Source organism: Adiantum capillus-veneris, chromosome 12 (assembly GCF_014529385.1).
Source record: "Adiantum capillus-veneris isolate H3 chromosome 12, ASM1452938v2, whole genome shotgun sequence".
NCBI lineage: Eukaryota > Viridiplantae > Streptophyta > Polypodiopsida > Polypodiales > Pteridaceae > Adiantum > Adiantum capillus-veneris.
The window spans coordinates 8898323-8905565 of record NC_140942.1 but is presented as its reverse complement, the minus strand read 5'-3'; positions in this window follow the sequence as shown (position 1 = coordinate 8905565).

Sequence of the window (7243 nt, the reverse complement as noted above, 5' to 3'; positions counted from 1 at the left end):
AGCATCCGACCTTCTACCGCCTTCTACGACTGCTACGAGAGCTCAGAGGACACCAGACATGAGAGGTAGACTCGTTGCCATAAGCTTTTGATGCTTATCGTTAACTTTTGTCGCGAAAACTCACCAAAACCAAGAAACAAGAGCAGACGGGGAATGGGGAAGAACGCTAGGTAGGGGCACAACCGCCTAACCAAACTTTGCAAGAACTTAGAGGTGGGTTACCCTAACATAGAGGATGAGTTTCTAGCACTCAAAGCTCGAGAAAGAACGACTGGAAAAACCCTAGGTCAACAGAGCCTGCAAGAGGCAAACAGAAAAAAATTGTCGGAACGACACAAAACTTCTCAGGAAGCTTAACAACATCGAGGGCAATGCAACCATGGAGTATCTCCAGGTTTGTACCACCCAAAGTAGGTCGGAACAACCGATTCGGCTGTGGACACACAAAGCGTCATTTTGGCATAACAGCTAAAATTGACGACCAAATGACATGAAACTTCACAAGCAGTTTCAACTATACATGGATGACTTATGTTTGCAAGCAAAACCCAAAAGAAAGCTGATTCACTTACCGATGGTGAAAAAGACGCTTTCGGGCAACCAAATGGAGAAAGATGGAGAACGGGGAGCCAAAGTAAAGTTCAACCGAATAGGTGGCTTCACAACATATCCAATGAGCTGGAAATGCAACTCTCAAGAAGAAAAGTTGAAGAAATTCAACTCCAAGGCAAAAAGACGACTTCGGAGACTGAAATGCCTATAAGGGGGCTTTTTAGCTAAACTGATGACTTTTTAAGTTGAAAACTAGTTAGCAGGGCTTAGGGCACTAGCACAAAGCATTCTTTGCACAAAAAAACCAACATTTCAAGAAAAGACATCATACACGTATGATGTCTCACAGCATGATTTTCACATTCATTTCAACATTTGAGTGCATAGCCTCATTCCACATGTTAATCACATCCTATGAACCAAGTATCATGAGAATTGGAGTTAGAAAACTCAAGGAAAACCAAAAAGACGCAAAGTAGGCCATAAAATTGATTTTTGGTCCTAATTTTGTCAAAATAACTCCAAACTCATTGAAACTTTGTAGGATTGTTGGTTAACACATCTACAAGCTATCTGGAATCAAAAAGCACCATTTTGACACAAAAGACATCATACGCGTATAATGTCTATTTGCACTTACAGAGCCAAAAATGCTCATTTGTCATCATACATCCATTATATATATCTAATACATGCTACATATGAAGTTTGGAACCATTTGGTCAAGTGGATCACCCCATTAGCTCAATTAAGAGAAAATCCTTCATACAAAGCCTATTTTTGTCCCAAATCCAACATATTCAAGTCCAAACCAAGATTTGAGTATAAACAGTCCTTCACTAGCACATGGAGAGTCCACAGAACCAATTCCATGAAAAATTGATGAAAAAGACATCATACGCGTATGATGTCTCCAGAGCCATTTTTAGTCCAAATTCTATCCAAACTTGATAAATCCACTGAATAAGCCTATCTAAAGCCAAAACCAAGCTTATAGAGAAAATTGGTCCAAAAATGCACTAAAAGACATCATACGCGTATGATGTCTCACTATGTGATTTTGGCACCTCAGGGCTTCAACCACCAAACAGAAGTGTTCTACATGCCATTTGAAAGTAATCCACCAAGTTTTACCCAATTTGGATCATAAAATCCAATTCCCTTTCAAAATTTTGCCAAGAGCCTGAACTGGACTGAACTGGCCAAAACTTGACCAAATGGGATCCAAACTCAAATCCAAGCATATGATACTCATGTATACACTATCAGCTACAAGCACAACCAATATGAAGTCATTCTGACACAAAAGACATCATACGCGTATAATGTCTCAAGCATGTTTTTGAGCCCAGTTTGCATATTTTTTCACCTACATTGCATCCTTAGGCCCTGAATAGCTCATGTTTCAATTTTCAAGTCATTTGAATAGTTAAAAGCTTCATTTCGGCTTTCAGTACTAAAAAGACGCTAACTTCTGTAATTGGAGTTACAGGATCCATGGATTCCGCTAAGTCATCGGCAACTAAGAGAAAAAGACCAACCATCAAGGATGCTCTTGTAGAGGCAGAACCTTTTGATATTCCAACAGAAACCCTCAAGCCAACCAAGACATGGGTGGAGGAAGCAGTACTAGAAAAAGAGGGAATAAAGATCTACCAGGGGACTTTCAGAGATCCTCAAGGGCAATCGGTCGATGTACCTATGATCCCACGAGAATTAGTGGATTATAGCAGATCAGAGAACATCAGCAGATACCTGGAAAAGGTTGACTTACACAGGTTCTTCACCTCGAGACCATCAGGCGTAGACACAAGAAGAGTGTATGAGTTGGCAACATCCATTCAGAAGGATGGGAAAGCCACGTTGACAGCCATGGATGGAGAAACAGTTGAAGTACAGATCACTCCACAGCTCATTGCAGATGCACTGAAGCTGCACAACAAAGGGAGTTCTGTCAGAGAAAGAAGGGAGGCCATAGAGGTCTATGGATCAAAGAAACAAAATACAACCTACGGAGATATGGCAGGCGGCAACCCTTTGCCGATTATACAGCCAGTTTTTCCATGTGTGCAGTAAAAGACCGCACAAGTATACTACACCACCCCATGCCATTGCGACAACCATCACATGGGCACTGAAGAGCAACGTGCCAAAAGAGGTGAATTATGCTCAATACATCCACGAGCAAGTAATCGCCATGCACAACCAGAAACCAAAGTACATAGGAGGAGGAGAAATCCTAACAAGAATAGCTTATGAAGCTATTGGAGCCAGAGATCAAGGGCCACGGATTCCCTCCCAGAATGAGTGGCTTAGAGAAGCCGATGAAGAGAAAGAACAGCAAGAAGTATCCAAGAGGGCATCCACAAGAGCACGCCGAAAACTAGAAATAGTTTCAGAACCTGAAGAGGCTGTGGACGAGCCGCTCAAGAAGAAAGCGAAGAAGAAGGCCGATCCCAAGCAAACCAAAAGTCAAAAAGCCGCAAGAATGGAAAGGCTGGTAGAGCAGTTTAGAGCGGAAAGAGCTCTAAAGGGGGACTTTGAAGATATGTGGGTGCCAGACCCCACTAAAGTCGGAACCAGCTCAGCCAGGCCACATGTTGATCAATATGATCAATATATTAGAGCTTATGAGGAGTCGGAGGCCATACTGGAGCAGCAACCTGTCGAACCTTATACTGAAGAGGAAGTACAGCTTTTAAAAGCTGAGCTGCAAAAGGACGACAAGGGGAAGAGAAAAATAGATGAGTCTACTGAACCTAAAGAGACAGTAAGGCAAGCAAACAAAGGGAAAGCCAAGATGACTGAGGACAATCAACCCTCTTTTACTGTTGTACCAAGTCCGAAGAAGATGGAAATTATTGTGGAGGAGACCACAATAGAAATAGAAACAGAAGTTATGGAAAAGCCGGAGGCCGGGACCAAGGAAAAGGAGATAGATCCAGTTCAGCAAAAGAAAGATGATTACGAGGATCTGGTAGCGATCGGATACAGTGAAGAAGAGGCCCTGGAGGCAGTTTATGGGATATCCCTACGGAAACAAGATGATCGGAAAGGGACGAAAGAAAAGACAAAGGGTACAATGGAGAGTGAAGAAAAAATGGACGAGCCGAAGCCATTGGAGGTGGTGGCAGAAAGAGCTGTCAAGTTGACAGATGAAGATGAAAAAGACATGCACATGGTGCATGAACTGCTCAGCAAGATTAAAGAAAGATCCAGAGCAAAGGAAGTAGCACTTGAGACAGCAAAACAAAAGGAAGCAGAGTTGCAGAAGAAGTTAGAGAATGCTATGACTGAATCTGAAAGTCATAAAGCATCACTCTACGACGCCGAAAACGAGAGAGACGGCTTGATACTCCAACTAGCCGAAGCTTCAAGAGAGGTAACAAGTTCACAGGAAGCAAAGGAGAGAATAGAAGATGAGCTGGAGGCAGCCAAGGATGAGCTCATTGAGCTAAGGGAAAGAGTCGAACTTCAAGAAAGGACAATCACGAGACTCAGAACCATCCCTAGAGCTAGCAGAGCAGGAACAGAACAAGAGGGAGCCCTCGTACCAGCTCTGGAAGAGCAGGTCAGAAGTTTGCAAAGAGAGCTGAGGTTAGAGCAAGTACAAAGATTGCACATGGCGGAGGGATCATTGGCTGCAGAGGAGAGGCTCACATCAGAAAACCAAACACTAAGGACAGAAAATGAGGCCCTCCGCAAACAGCTCCAAGACCTCCAAGAGCAACAAAGAAGAGAAACAGAGACACCACAAGAAGAAGCAGGGGGAGCAGCCATAGAGCTACCAGAAACTGGAGAGGCAACCACAATCGAAGATCCAGCCCCAGTTCAAGAAGTGTCCTCGACTTCAGGAATCTCTGAAGGAGAAGAACAAAGGCTCCAGGACCAAATAGAAAAGTCAACAGAGGAAAGTGCCAAGGCGGAAATGGAATGGGAAAGGAGACTCCTCATCTCCATTAGACTTCAAGGTTTAGACACAAAAGTGCTCCATGAAGAGTGGATGCAACCCAGCCTGCCTTTCCCTCTGATGAAATTTGAAGTGATAAAGACGAAAAAGAGAATAGAGGAGGAGCAGTATGTCGCTCTTTACGAAGGCGACATCACAAAGGATGAACAATCAAAGAAGATTGTAGATTCTCAACCTAGATGGAGGAAAGGTTGGCTGAACAAATACCCAGCCTACCTCATCTACTTGGTAGAGGCTCCAAAGGAGATTCGGGAGGATGCAACCTTCTGCCCGGTGCCGAGAGTCAGAAACTGGAAAGAGCATGGCAGGATTGCAGAAAAGAAGCCAAATTGGCTTAATTATCCCAGGATGCCAGGACCAAAGGAAGGAGAGAGAATAGGTAAAGCCTACATGGTGAAAACCCTAACGGGCACCATCAAAATCTTTACTGGCTCTCCTGACCTTTCGTGTCAGATGCTAAAGAAAATCTGCAGGACTCTCTTAGCATGCATTGAAGTGTTCGCGCCAGATAAAGCTACGACCTCGAGTCTACTATCGACGGCCAACACAGTGACAGATATGATGTATGATCTTTCTTTGCAGCCATCACCAAAGGTGTTACATCTCTTATACCAAAGAATTATGTTTTTGCCTAGCTTCCACATGCAAACATTCGAAGAAGCTTTCTACACCGGCTTTTTCACTCACGAAAGCAAAATATTCGGCCCAACCTTGACCATCGGCAACCTACGCTACGAATCACATTTGCAGATGCTCAAGACGATAGGACTCTATTGATCAAGCCTCAAAGTCATGTCAGGGATGACATGAACGCGGAGGGGGGGAGTGTTGAGCCAGCAGAGGATCACACCCGCATTTTTGCTCACACCCATCATTTCGTAACCATTGATTGTAATAAATGTCTTTCCGACATTAATTTTGATTTGAGCCATTCATTAAGTAACGGGACTCAATTGAGGTTCCAGCTTGTAATCCCGACGTAATTTCACCTGCTGATGTAAATAATTAGAGATGTTCTCACCTCCAATGCTGAGGTATATAAGCCAAAGTTTTGTAACCTAAGAGAGATTCAATTATTAATCAAAGTGAGTTTTTGAGCGCCGTGACTGTGTCTGAGAGAGAGTGAGAGAGAGAGAGAGTCTTATCTACTTGCTACGCGAGCTACGGAGCCGCCATTGTAGAAGCGACACCGCCATTGTGTTAGCAACGGCGAGAGCTACGCACTGATACCAAGAGTGCGCGTTATCGGCTTCTATGTGTGGTAAGTTCCTACGAGCTTTGGTGTGAGTTTTCTTCCAACTCGTGTGTCGGAATAGAGCGTGCAACATATCTATAGAACCACAACGAGTAGAGCTACACATTAGTACCATCGGGGTCAAGTTTCGGTCACCTGTATTTTTCGGCCTGTCTTCATACGCGTTTACCGCACGGAGTGGTTATAGGTTGATTTTGCAGTTCAAGTCTTTAGGGTGTTGTTCTTACCTAGTGTATAGACTTCCCCTTGAGTTTGAGATCGATTTGATGATTCTAGATCCTGTTTCGTATAGCATTCGTTCGTAGTCCGGATTTCAGTCACTTGCGTATTTTAGAACTTAGATTTGATTTCCTTAGTAGTGATTGTCATTAGAAGGTCGAGTAGGTGATTTGACACCCACCTAGTTGTTTCCATGCGCGTGCGGGTCAAGCTCCGTCCTCGTCTGACAAATTCTGTTGTTGGTTGAGTTCTCGCTATTTAGCTTCCGCTAGCGGCGTAACCGCCTTAACAAAACACTACCCTCTTACTTAGGAGACAATGAAGATGAGTCTATAGTGTGCAAAACCACTTAAATAAAAAGAGCGGAAGAGACCTTAGAGCTAGAAAACATCCATTCAATCATGTCAACACCCATTCAATGTACTCTTACCTTGGGAGAACTTTAAAATCAGACCATATTTATGGAATGATTTACAAAAAACTCTAGAGAAGGTGAAGATAACAGGGCTAATCATAAAAAATTTGGGTAAATTGAAACATGAATTGAAGAACAAGGAGATTAGATCCACATCTATGAATAAATTCGGAGAATACTACAAAGGGAAAGAAGGAAACACAACCCTTCCGTGAGATATAATGATATAGAAACCATGGCAATACTAGACAATGGGGCAGGCATAGCCATAGCCACAAAAGCAGTATGGGAATCATGGGGAAAACCAGCCATTAGACAAACTCAAATGAAATTACCATTGGTGGATGGACACATAGAAAAACCCCTAGGACTAATTGAAAAAGTGATAGTTCTTGTGGAATTGATTATGAACATACTTTTGCGATAGTGGAGTTTGGAAAGAAACTTAATCATGAAATCATCTTGGGAAGGCCATTCATGCGGCAAGTACAACTCAATCAAGATTGGGGAAACATCTACATGTACTTGAAGCAAGTGGGATCAATCACAAGGGTTAATTTGAAAGATCATACTTATAGAGATGTAATGAAAACACCAATTCAGGAATTTGACTCAGCCTCTTCAACTGAATCAAAGCTTCCATCTTGGTTAAAGAAAGACACACCTATTTGGATGTGTGAAGCCTCAAAAAACGGGAGTTTAAAATGAGAAGAATGTATCTTAGAAAGGGATTGAACAGATGAAGCACATATACTTGAACCATTTCCGAAGCATTTGTTTGAGCCATTTAAATAGACTCAAATTTTAACAACAATGAATGTGTGTGCGAACA